The 12,824-nt window shown below is 52.9% G+C and overlaps 1 protein-coding gene across 1 annotated transcript in view; it reads right to left on the minus strand.

The window, feature by feature from the left end:
• Positions 1–12,824, minus strand: part of LOC135404965 (uncharacterized) — an 801,303-nt gene that overhangs the window by 539,585 nt on the left and 248,894 nt on the right. The window lies entirely within an intron of this gene.

The raw sequence follows: 12,824 nt of genomic DNA on the forward strand, positions 1-12,824 counted from the left end.
ACAATCTCAGGAAATTTCCTTAGCCTTATAAAAATCTTTGTCTTGGAAATATTCTGAGAGGGAGCTGAAGCTCTGAACATCTCCTCCTCCTCTACACTCCAGATACTCTCAGAGTTGCACTTACAGAATCTGTAGTTGGTGGGCAGTGACAGCTTTCCCAGATGCCTCCAAAAGCTGCAGTCCCATTGCCCTGCATGAACAGACTTCCTGTGCCAAGATCTGTTAAAATTCTCCCCCAGTGAGGTCTCAGCATCATTCTACATCTGACAGCCTTTAACTTCTCTCTGTCTCACTCCCCTGCCCTTGGTGCTGCAGGCAGTGCCCTCAGCCCTGCCGGGCTGTGCAGAGGAGCTGCTCACCAGCAGAGCTGTCTCTTTGAAGCTCTTCTTGCTTGCCAGGAGCTCCCTGTGTGCCAGGAGCCTGGCCCAGCTCAGCAGCACAGCAACAGCCCCAGGCATTTCATGACCCTCAGGGGGTTTGATGTTGTTTACATGAGACTCAGTCCCTGAGAGGAAGTTCAAACAACTTCTCAAGAAGTCAAAATGAGATTGAAACACTGAAGTTTCTTGTAGTGCTAATGAGTCTCACTGAGGGACACAACTGAGAACGTGTCCCTGGGTTCCAGTTAGAGCAGAAAACTGCAGACAGTGATGACAAGGATGGACAAGCAAGGGAAAGGTGGCTCTGATGCTGAATAAACCTTGACTTGTTTCCTTAATCCAACGGGCCACGGCCTGACCCTCAGCCCCTGGGAAGGCAGATTCTGTCCCTGCCTCATTCCTCAGGGCTCTTCCTGGGGCACTGGGATGTGGGATGTGCAATGCCAAGGGCAGGCCCATGGGGTGGCACCTGCCAGGCTGCTGAGCAGGGACAAGGAGGCCATGAGGCCCCAGGGCTGCAAGGGCCACTCCCCTCCTCCTGGCCTAAGGGGCACAGACAGCAGCCATGGCCAAAGGCCTGCAGAAGGTGGCTCTGTCAGGGCCTTTCAGCTTCTCCCCCTCCCTGTCTCCTCTCCAGCCCAGGCTGTCCTACGGTGTCCATGCCCTGCCCCTTTCCCTGCAGGCTGTCGTCATCCCCCCGGCTGCCCCACCTGGCTGGCACCTTCCTGCACTGACATCTCTGCGTCCTCCCTGGCTCTTCCTGCACACACAAAGCCTTGGGCTCATCCAGACTCCTTCTTTGTGACATATTGCACCACAACAGTGATCTTGGAGGGAAATTTCTTACTTCTTGTCACCAGTCTAGGCCACCCCAGCTGCCCTTGGTGGCACTAGTTCTTTCTTAGGCTGTTTTCTGACAGGAAGAAAAGCTCCACCAGCTCTGACACCCCCCTTCCAGACCTCTCAGGGCTACTCCTCTACTGTCCTCAATCTTTGCACCACTGACCCCTGAGTCCTCAGCCTCTATATACGGGTCATGTGCTTGAGGCCCCAAATTCCTTCCTGGGAGATCTCTGGGACCTCTCCAAGGTTTTGGAAGATGACAATAGAGTGCTCTTATCCCAGGAAACACAGAGGGACACTTTTTTCCAAGGGTTGTCTTGGCAGAATGAGGCACAGTATCTTTAAACTTTCTGGCACAAGGGAGCTCTGAGCTCTGGGTACGGAGGGAGCTCCAAGTACCAACCACTGGAGTGGGAGCTACAAATCATCAGGGCTTGTGTTCTTTGGAGGGCCAGACACTGGTGAGAGTGGTGTGTGTGTGTGCGCATGGAAGGACTTGAAGGGCACAGTGAACTGTCTCAAAACACTGTCAAAGCAGGAAAATCCCATAAGGCACCACAACACACAAGCACTGGTGGCAAACAGGAAGGCCTTTAATTCCAAGGCCTAAAGGGAGGTGAAGCTTTGGAAGTAGCCCCCAGGACAGAATTGCACTGTGCAGAGTGTGGGAAAGAGCAGACAGCCCCAACAGGAAGCCAGGGCTGGTAAGGCAGGTCTGGGGAACCCATCCAGACAAAGATTCCCACCTGCAGACTGGAAGCACACTGGGCAAAACTCCCACCATGGAAAGCTGTTGGAAAGGAAGCAAGTCCTTGTAGACGTGCCAGCCCAAGCTGTGGGAACAGCATCTACCCCCCTGAATACCTGGGGCTTGGGTTGTATAAAAGTGATAGCCCAGAAGCACAACTTGGGGACCCTCCACGGAGCAGAGCAGGGTGAAGAAGGACAGGCGGGAGCCTCAGGGATCTCCATGGTGTGATACATTTACTTCATCTCTGTCTCTCTCTCACTGGCTTCCCACCACTCTCTTCTTCTCTCTTTCTGTTTCTTTCTCTGTCTCCTATTTACTGTTAAATCAAAGCTGGACTGCTGACTTTGGCACATGGTCTCCTTTGCAGCTGAATTTGGGCAGAACTGTCTTTTAATAATGGGAACCTGACAGTATCCATGAGGTTTTACAGTGTGGGAATGGCCACCAGATTCCATGAGGTTCCACAGAGTCTCAGGGTCCATTTGGCTTCGTAAGGGTCTGCAGTGTGATAATGGACCCTTGATTCCATGGGTTTGCAAAATGTCTCAGGACTCCTTTGGTTCTAGGAGGCTCCACATATCACAGTGTCCCCTTGGTTCCATGAGATTCCACAGTGTCCCAGGAATCCTTTGGTTCCATGGGCCCTTCAGTGTCACAATGGCCCATTGCTTCCATGAGGTTCCACAATGTCACAGGGATTCCTTTGCTTCCATGGGACCCTGCAGTGTGACAATGGACCCTTGATTCCATGAGGTTCCACAGTGCCAATATTGGCCTTGGATTTCTTGAGGTCCACAGTGTCCCTTGGTCCCTTTGTCTCTATGATGCTCTGCAGTGTCACAGTGGCCCCTTGATTCCATGAGGTTCTGAAAAGTCTCAGGGTTCCTTTGGTTCCATGAGGCCCTGCAGTGTCACAGTGGCCTCTGAGTCCCCGAGGTTCCTCAGTGTCACAATTGCCCCTTGATTCTATGAGGGCCCAACATGTCTCAGGGCTCCCTTGGTTCCATGAGGCCCTTCATGGCACAATGAATCCTTGGTTCCATGAGGTTCCACAGTCTCCCAGGATTCCTTTGATTTCATGAGGCCCTGGAGTGTCACAGTAGCCCCTTGATTCCATGAGTTTCATCAGTCTCCCAGGGTTCTTTTGGTTTCATGAGGCCTTGCAGTGTCAAAATGGCCTCTTAATTCCATGAGTTTTCACATTGTCACACTGTTCCCTTGATTCTATGAGATTCCACAGTGTCCCAGGGTTCCTTTGGCTCCAGAAGGCCCTACAGTGTCACAATGGCCCCTTTACTCCAGGAGGTTCCACAGTGTCCTTGCTGGAACACACAGGGCTGCAATGTTGTCACCCCTGCAGAGCTGCCTCCAGCTCTGGGCTCCAGCACAGGAAGGACATGGACCTGTTGGAGAGAGTCCAGTGGAGATCAGCAAGAGGATCAGAGGGATGGAGCAGCTCTGCTGTGAGGAAAGGCTGAGAGAATTAGGATTGTCCTGCCTGGAGAAAAGAAGGCTTTGAGGTGACCTAATTGTGGCCTTCCAGTGCCTGAAGGGAACCAACAGGAAAGATGGGGAGAGACTATTTACAAGGGCCTGGAGTGACAGGACAAGGGGCAGTGGCTTCACACTGAGAAAGGGAAGGGTTAGATGGGATATTAGGAAGAATTTCTGGACTGTGATGGTAGTGAGATCCTGGCACAGGTTGCTCAGAGAAGTTCTGGCTGCCCCATCCCTGGAAGTGTTCACGACCAGGTTGGATGGGGCTCTGAGCTCTGGGTCTAGTGGAAGGTGTCCCTGCCCATGGCAGGGGGTTGGACTGAGATGCTCTTTAAGGTCCCTTCCAACCCAAACCATTCCATGATTCTGTGACTGGTGGGGGATGTGGTGGTCGGAACCGATGGGCACAGAGACCCCAAAATGATGGAGTTTTCCATTCTGGGTGGAGGAAGGAGGGGGCAGCAGGACTGACACCCTGGACTGCTGGTGGTCAGACTTTGTCCTGTTTGGGAGACTGGGTATGAGTGTGGATGTGCTGGAGGGCAGGAAGGCTCTGCAGAGGGATCTGGACAGCCTGGATCAATAATGCCAAGTGTCAGGGCCTGCCCTTGGGTCCCAACAACCCCCTGGAACGCTCCAGGCTGGGGGCAGAGGGGCTGGAGAGCTGCTCAGCAGGAAGGGACTTGGAGGTGCTGCTTGACAGGGACTGGATATGAGGCAGAGTGTGCCCAGGGGGGCAAGAAGGCCAAGGGCATCGTGGCCTTTGTGGAGAAGAGTGTGGCCAGCAGGAGCAGAGAACTGATTGCCCCTCTGTGCTGGGCCCTGGGGAGGCCCCACCTGGAGTGCTGTGTCCAGTTCTGGCCCCTCAGTGCCAAAAGGCCCTTGAGGGGCTGGAGTGTGTCCAGAGAAGGGAACGGAGCTGGGGAAGGCTCTGGAAAACATGTCTGCTGAGGGACAGCTGAGGGAACTGGGCTTGTTAAATCTGGTGAAGGGGAGGCTCAGGGGGGACCTCATTGCTCTCTGCAATGACCTGAAAGGAGGTTTTAGTGGGTGTGGGAGTCGGTCTCTTCTGCAAAGCTTTTAGTGACAGGAAGAGATGAAATGGCCTTAAATTGCATCAGGCAAGGTTCATATTAGGTATTCAAAAACCCTTTTTCCCCTGAGAGAGTGTTCAGGCATTGGAACAAGTAGCCCAGGGAGGTGGTGGAGTCTCTGGAAGCATTCAGGTGGCATCTGGATGTAGCACTTTGGGATGGGGTTTAGGGGTGATTCTGGTGGTGCTGGGTTGACAATTGGACTAGAAGATCTGGAAGGTCTCTTCCAACCTTGATGATTCTGTGATTCTCTGACCTGTCATCCCTGTTTGCAGGTTTGTGCTCTAACAAGACCCTGGGGATGTTTTCTCTGTTGGGTCCACAGAGATTGTGTTGTGTGAGCTTTTTTCCTCTACCATCAAAACAAGGAGTAATTAATGCTAAATCCAGCAGGTGGCTTTCAAGTAATAACTTGGTCCAGTTTGTCCAACTGTGTACAAACGGGTCAGGAAAATCTGGAACTTTAGAAGGGTTAGTTTTTTACCTCATTAGCAGGATATCCAGGGGTGCACCAAGTGCCTTCCAGTGAGGAGCACAAGAGATGATTAGACAGTGACGATATTGTTCTAATGTTAATCTCACTGGAGCACAGAGTGAGATCACTTCTGAGTTATGATTCTTTAATTAGTGATTGGGAATAAAGTGAAAATCACATTGTTGATGACACTTTAGTATTTATTTCACACTCTTAACACTAAGGTATTTTGCAGCTGGACTTTGAATAAGGTTCCATGGTATATTGCAAATTTCTATCTCAAGGTAACAGTCTACTTCTTCCCAAAGAAATTCTCAGCAGCTAACACCCTTTCATCATCTGGCTCTTTCACTGGTGGCTTGAGCTTGTTGCTCCTTTGGGTAAATACCCATTTGACACAATGCACTGGGCAGCTTCTGCCAAGTGCCACTGAATCTCACTTCTTCCCTTGCCTTGAGGTAGCTGTACTTTAAGAATCTGGCTGTTCAGATGCCCTGAAATGTCTATAGTATTTCAATGGGATGAAGCTTCAAGATGTGCTGTTTGGCACACATGAGAAATGACCTGCCCAGAGAGCCATGGAAATGTAGGTGCTGCTCAGTAATGCCCCTTGACTGGGACAGGCACTGCTGAGGATTTTTTCCTTCCCCTCTCTGATTCCATTCCCACTGTTTTGTACAGACTCCTTGTGGTCAGATTTTGCACTGTACAGTTTGAGAAGTTAGTGCAGATGTGTGTTTGCAGGCATGTTCTTCTTCTGTATTCCCTGATCAAATTCAGTAAACTGATACCTGGCTTGAGCTTTTTCCCCCCCATAGTACTATTTTTATTTATTTCTCCAGAACAGCTGGAGAAAATGAAGGTACACTTAGCCCCAGTTTAGTTGCTGCTCTAATCTCTTCACCTTCCCCCCCCCCCCCCAACTAATAGGTAACTGTGAAACCCAAGCTCAGGAATGTGGTTGGAATTCCAGGCCCCAGTCTGGGGGAGGTGACACTTTCAGTCCTCAGGGGAAGAAGCCAACTGCTTTATTTATCAACATGCAAAGGACAGCCCAGGATTTCTGGTTCTCCAAGCAGCAGCACTGGCAGGGAAGAGAGCTGCTGGCTTGGATGGAAGATGGTTGAGAGAAAAGTAGTGATGGCTCACAGGGGGAGAGGAAAAACGTGTTATTTAGGGGTGTAAAGCGGGAGGGATGACAAGCTAACAAGGTAGTGGCACTGGCCTGCAAGGCCCAGAAGCCACCAGAGCCCAGGGGAGCAGAGCCTGCTGCCAGAGCTGCTGACAGGGTTGGGTGCAGGGCAGCTCTCACTGTCCAGTGCCCATCTCAGGGCTCACGCTCCCACATGAACCTTACCATGTCAGGGAAGCGTGGCAGGTTCTCCACCAGCTCAAATGTCCCTGGTGAGGGAGCGCTGCCATGGTGGGCACAGAATCCCAGAGTGATGGAATCCCAAAAGAGTTTGGGTTGGAAGGGACCTTTCGAGGCCATCTGGTCCAACCCCCCTGCCATGGGCAGGGACATCTGCCACCAGACCAGTTTGTTCCAGGCATCACCCCGAGTGGGGGACATGGGCCAGTGCCCACTGCCAGCAGCAGAAATTCGGGCAGGGCGAGGGTCCCTTGCTTGGCTTTGGGCTCTCCGACGGCCCAGGGGAATGCCATGAGGATGGGAAGCAAAGCCTGGAGCGCTTAGAGGTCCAAAGCCTCAAACATCAGCCCCTCCGGCTCCCAAACCTTCTCCCAGATCCCTTTGGCTGCAGCAGGAAGGGCAGCAGGAGGTTTCCTGCCTGCTGTGGGGGCAGCGCTGCAGGGGCCGCTCATGTCAGACCCCCCTCTCTGCTGGGGACAGCTTTGCTCTTGGGGACACCTCTCTGCCCCAGCCCAGGGACACCAGCACTGCCCAGGGCCGGCACCTTCCCAAGGGGGACCCCTCTGAGCACAGGTACCCCCACCCCCAGGGACCCCTGCCTTTATAAAAACATCTATAAAATGTATTTACATTGTATGGGCCTGTAAAACAACAACAATCTGTGAAATGCATTTACAGAACAACAATAAAGCAACAACATATAAACCATATATGGAATGTATTTACATGAGTAGAATCTTTAGAAAAGCAAAAATCAGCAACACTCTATAAACCTTATTTAGAGACCAACAACAAAAGAGCAGCACATCAAATGTACGCACAGGAGATTCATATCCCTGTCCAATCTGCCTGCCAGTCTGGAAGAAAAGCCAGGACAGAGCCTGGCTGGGGATGGGAGCTGGATCTGGCAGGATGCTGCGGGGTCTGTGGAGCTGGGAGGGATCTGTGGGGCTGGGGGTATCTGTGGAGCTTTTTTAGTTTACAGTTAGGTATTTATCTTTGTTTAAGAAATGGATGCTTTTCCCTAGCATAATTGATACAGAAAAAAACTCTATCCCAAGCAAATTATCCAAAAACATTCATAAGGTATTGTGCATAAAAGCTGGAAAATAACCCTTGGAGTAATCTGAAGCTGGAGACTGATGTGGGCTATTCCAAACACAACGTCTGGCACGCAAGGTAGACAAAAGAGAAAAGCTGACAAGGTCCAGCAAGAGCTGGTGAGCCATGGGCTACTTGCTGCCTAGGTGTGAAGAGCAATAAAAGCCTCCAGACAGGGGGAGTTGATTTCACATGAGCTGTCATTGACAGAAGGGGGAACTTTTTCAGTCAGAACAACAGGTCACCAGAAACAAAGACTTGGTTTTTTCTACAAAGTGGAAGGAAAATAAAGGAAAGAGTGAGGCTGCAGCTCTGTACAATCATCATGAGATGGACTAGAACTAAAACTGAGGCAAAGGACTTCAATAAGTGCAGCACTGTTCACACTTATAGTTGTGCCCTGGTTCCAGGGGCTGGGACCAGTTTATCACGATGTGGTATAACCCAAACTGTGCATCCTTTTAAGCCTGCCCAGTGTGTGACAGGAATTCCTGTCACAGGAACCACCCCAAGCAGTGCAGGAGGAGCCTCCTAAGCAGCAGTTGCAGGGCAGCAGGGACCGACCTGAGCTGCCTTTGGTGCCCAGGAACTCCCCCCACACAGCCCCTCTCCTGCCCCGAGGGACCACCAGAACAGGGGGAGCCCAAAGGACTGGACTGGAGGAATTCAACAGACATTTTGGGGCCATTTTATGGACATTTTGCAGGGGTGGTGCACAGACTAAGGGAAGGAGACCTGTGTGTTATAGCAAAGAATGGGAAGGGGGTGGTGGGGGGTGAAGTTGTATTGAGTCGTGTGGGGCCTGGGCACGATGGGACTGGTGTGGAATAAGGGCTGGAATGTGCTGGTTTGGGCCGGGGTGGAGTTAATTTTCTTTGCAGGGGCTGGTGTGGGGCTGTGGTTGGGCTTGTGCTGAGCACAGGCTTGAGAACAGAGAGGTGGTTTTGTTAGTGCTGAGCCTACCCAGAGCCAAGGCCTTTCCTGCCCCTGGCACAGACACACTGGGGAGGGGCTGGGGGTGTGGGGGAGGCTGGGAGGGGACACAGCCAGGACAGGTTTGGAGTGATGGAGATTGTTTTCCCAAGCCACCATTCCATGGGATAGGGCCCTGCTCTCCTGGAGGTGCTGAACACCTGCCCAACCATGGGAAGCCAGGAATGAATCCCCTGTTTTGTTTTGCTCCTGTGTGCAGCTTTTGCTTGCCCTTAATAAAGTGTCTTTATCTCAACCCACGAGTTTTCCAGCTTTTCCCCTCCCAGTTCTCTCCACTGTCCTGCTGGTGGGGGAGTGAGGAGTGGCCAGGAGGGGCTTGGGGGCTGCATGGGGTGAAACCACAACAGCCTTTGTTGGTGTCCAGGGTGGGGCTGGGAGTGTTAGAGATACTGACAGATGTATCTGGGATGTGCTGCTGAAATTTGCAGCTGCTGGTGCTGTCTGGGGCTCCTGGCTATGTGTCAGAGTCTGGGGCTCCTTGGTGGCTGGAACTCCATGTGAACTCAAGCTGAAGGGCCTGTGACCTGTGGGGGAGTCCAGGGTGGAGCAGAGACCCACCTGCAACCTGGGGAGGAGCCCGCACTGGAGCAGATTTGCTGGCAGGACTTGTGACCCCTATTATCAACATAAGACTCCAATCTTTCAGTTTAAGGCCATTGCCCCATGTTCTGCCAATACAGGCCTTCGTAAAACGTATCCCTGTGATTTCCTTAGACTGTGAGCACCATGTGTTCATCTGCAAACACCGTGGAGAGTACCCAGGGATCTCCCAAGAAAAGATTTGAAGGCCTCAAGCCCATGACCACTCTGTAGGGACTGGGCTACTGGGCTACTGACCATGTAGCTCTGGGCTCCATGGTGTGGAGACTGAGGACAGTGCAGGGGTAGCCAGAGAGGGTTGAAGGGTGGTTTCAGGAATGAAGGATCTTTATGTCATAGCAGGAAGCAGTATGAGAAATAAAGAAACAATGCCAAGTTCTGCTGGAGAGATCCAGACTGGAAAAAAAGAGAATGGAGTTTCACCCTGAGGGCAATGGTGTGCTGTAACACATCACCCAGGAGGAGTCTGGATGAGCCCAAGGCTTTGTGTGTGCAGGAAGAGCCAGGGAGGACGCAGAGATGTCAGTGCAGGAAGGTGCCAGCCAGGTGGGGCAGCCGGGGGGATGACGACAGCCTGCAGGGAAAGGGGCAGGGCATGGACACCGTAGGACAGCCTGGGCTGGAGAGGAGACAGGGAGGGGGAGAAGCTGAAAGGCCCTGACAGAGCCACCTTCTGCAGGCCTTTGGCCATGGCTGCTGTCTGTGCCCCTGATGCCAGGAGGAGGGGAGTGCCCCTTGCAGCCCTGGGGCCTCATGGCCTCCTTGTCCCTGCTCAGCAGCCTGGCAGGTGCCACCCCATGGGCCTGCCCTTGGCATTGCACATCCCACATCCCAGTGCCCCAGGAAGAGCCCAGAGGAATGAGGCAGGGAGACAATCTGCCTATAAAGGAAGCTCAGGGCTTCGCCCGTTAGATTAAGGAAAAAGCATCAGAGCCACCTTTCCCTTGCTTGTCCATCCTTGTCATCACTGTCTGCAGTTTTCTGCTCTAACTGGAACCTGGGGACACGTTCTTAGTTGTGTCCCTCAGTGAGACTCATTAACACTACAAGAAACTTTAGTGTTTCAATCTCACTTTGACTTCTTGAGAACTTGTTTGAATTTACTCTCAGGGACTGAGTCTCATGTAAACAACATCAACCCCCCTGAGGGTCATGAAATGCCTGGGGCTGTTGCTGTGCTGCTGAGCTGGGCCGGGCTCCTGGCACACAGGAAGCTCCTGGTAACCAAGAAGAGCTTCAAAGAGACAGCTCTGCTGGTGAGCAGCTCCTCTGCACAGCCCAGCAGGGCTGAGGGCACTGCCAGGGCAGCTCAGGGACACCAGCAGGGCACAGACACAGCTTCAAGGGGCTCAGCACTGGCAGGAGGGCTGAGAGCTCCCTGCAGGAGGAATCTTGGCAGGGCTGCAGATAGTGAGTCTGTGGCTGCAGGGCAGTGCAGTGGCAGCTCCTGGAGGCATCTCCTAAAGCTGGCCCAGCCCCAGCTGATGGGATGGGTGAGCAGAGGCTGTTTTGGGTCACTTTGGAAGAGCTGAAGCCGGGGGTGCAGCCAGGGGTGCCCAGGGCTGTGGGGCAGCGCAGGGTCCTGCAGCCCAGGGTGCTGTGCTGGGCAGGGACTCTGCTGCCTGCCAGGGGCAGCTCTCAGCCGGCCCGGGGAGCTGCTGCCAGGGCTGGGGCAGAAGGGCTGTGGGCAAGGACAGTGACTTGGATGGCTGAGTCCTTGACAGCACATGGCCAGAGCTCCTGCTCCTCACAGCACCCTCAGAGAGCACAAACCAGTAAAAAAATGCCTTGACTTGGAGGGGACTTCCCTGAAAACTGCACTGCCTTTGCTGAGAGGGGGCTGTCTTAATTGTTCCCTGTGCTTTCCTTTTCTGAACAGACCCTGGCCTAAGGAACAGCAAATGTCCAACAGCAGCTCCCTCACCCAGTTCCTCCTCCTGGCATTCGCAGACAGGAGGGAGCTGCAGCTCCTGCACTTCTGGCTCTTCCTGGCCATCTCCCTGGCTGCCCTCCTGGCCAACGGCCTCATCCTCAGCGCCGTAGCCTGTGACCACCACCTGCACACCCCCATGGGCTTCTTCCTGCTCAACCTCTCCCTCACAGACCTGGGCTCCATCTGCACCACTGTCCCCAAAGCCATGCACAATTCCCTCTGGGACACCACAACCATCTCCTACATGGGATGTGCTGCACAGCTCTTTTTCTTTTATTTCTTCATCTTAGCAGAGTATTTCCTCCTCACCATCATGTGCTACGACCGCTACGTTGCCATCTGCAAACCCCTGCACTACGGGACCCTCCTGGGCAGCAGAGCTTGTGCCCACATGGCAGCAGCTGCCTGGGCCACTGCGTTTCTCAATTCTCTGCTGCACACAGCCAGTACATTTTCCCTGCCCCTGTGCCAGGGCAATGCCCTGGACCAGTTCTTCTGTGAAATCCCTGCCATCCTCAAGCTCTCCTGCTCACACTCGGGCTACCTCAGGGAAATTGGGCTTCTCTGGTTTACTATCTCTTTAGCATTTGGTTGTTTTGTTTTCATTGTTTTCTCCTATGTGCAGATCTTCAGGGCTGTGCTGAGGATCCCCTCTCAGCAGGGACGGCACAAAGCCTTTTCCACGTGCCTCCCTCACCTGGCTGTGCTCTCCCTGTTCGTCAGCACTGGTATGTTCGCCTACCTGAAGCCCCCCTCGTCCTCACCCCCATCCCTGGATCTGGCACTATCAGTTCTATACTCGATGGTTCCTCCAGCACTGAACCCCTTCATCTACAGCCTGAGGAACCAGGAGCTCAAGGATGCCCTGAGAAAAATGATGACTGTATGCTTTTCGGGTGCAATAAATTGCCTGGTTTCCGGTACGTAGCATTCAGAATGGGACTCCTTAATGGCCCAGCCTTCCTGCTCAGCTTTTTCGTGAAGGTCATCAAGTTCTTGCAATAATTTCCTTTGCAATTAAATATTCTTAGTCACCCCATTTCTAATTTTATGTCCACTTTTTGATTTTGACACAGAGACTGTATAAATGATGAATTGTGCTCTCTGAGTATTTAAACAAAATAAAGGACCCTGCAGTGCCTTCTTTGTCCAAGACCCTTCTTCTCAGATGTTCCTAAAGGACAGAACACTGCAGGACAGGGTGTATTTGCAAACGGGAAGGGGACAATAATCCCAGCCCAGCAGCACTGCCAGGGAGCAGCAGTGCTTGGTCTTTGCAGAGCTGCTCTCTTGCCACTTCCACACTGTCCTCCTGAGCCCCTTTCTTGCTGTATGGCCTGAGTGCTCTCTGAGCACAGTCCTGTGGGCTGGAAGCCTTTGGAGCACAGGCAGGGACAGGCCCTGGGAACTTGTGAAGCAGAGCTGGGCTCCCTTCCAGCATCTCCAGGATAATGTGGCATCTTCTGAGGGCACTGTATGTACTGCGTCACTTGTTCTGTGACCTTGCTGCAGGGCTGGAACTCTCCTGCAGTGACATCATGACACTCCTGCTCTCTGCTTTCCAGGTTTCATTTTTAGATCCAGTCTTCCCCTCCTGTTCACAGGGACATCTTGTGAGTGCTTCAGAGCTGCCATCCTGGGGCAGCTCCTGCCCAGCGTGGGCAGGCACAAGGTCTCTCCAGCTGCTCCTCTCCCCTCCCCAGTGCCACTGTTTTCTGCAGCCTCCTCATCCTTGCCCAGCACAGCCCTCCTGGCACAGTTGGACACAGCCCTTGTTCTACCCCC

This window comes from Pseudopipra pipra, chromosome W, assembly GCF_036250125.1.
Source record: "Pseudopipra pipra isolate bDixPip1 chromosome W, bDixPip1.hap1, whole genome shotgun sequence".
In the NCBI taxonomy this organism is placed as follows: Eukaryota; Metazoa; Chordata; class Aves; order Passeriformes; family Pipridae; genus Pseudopipra; species Pseudopipra pipra.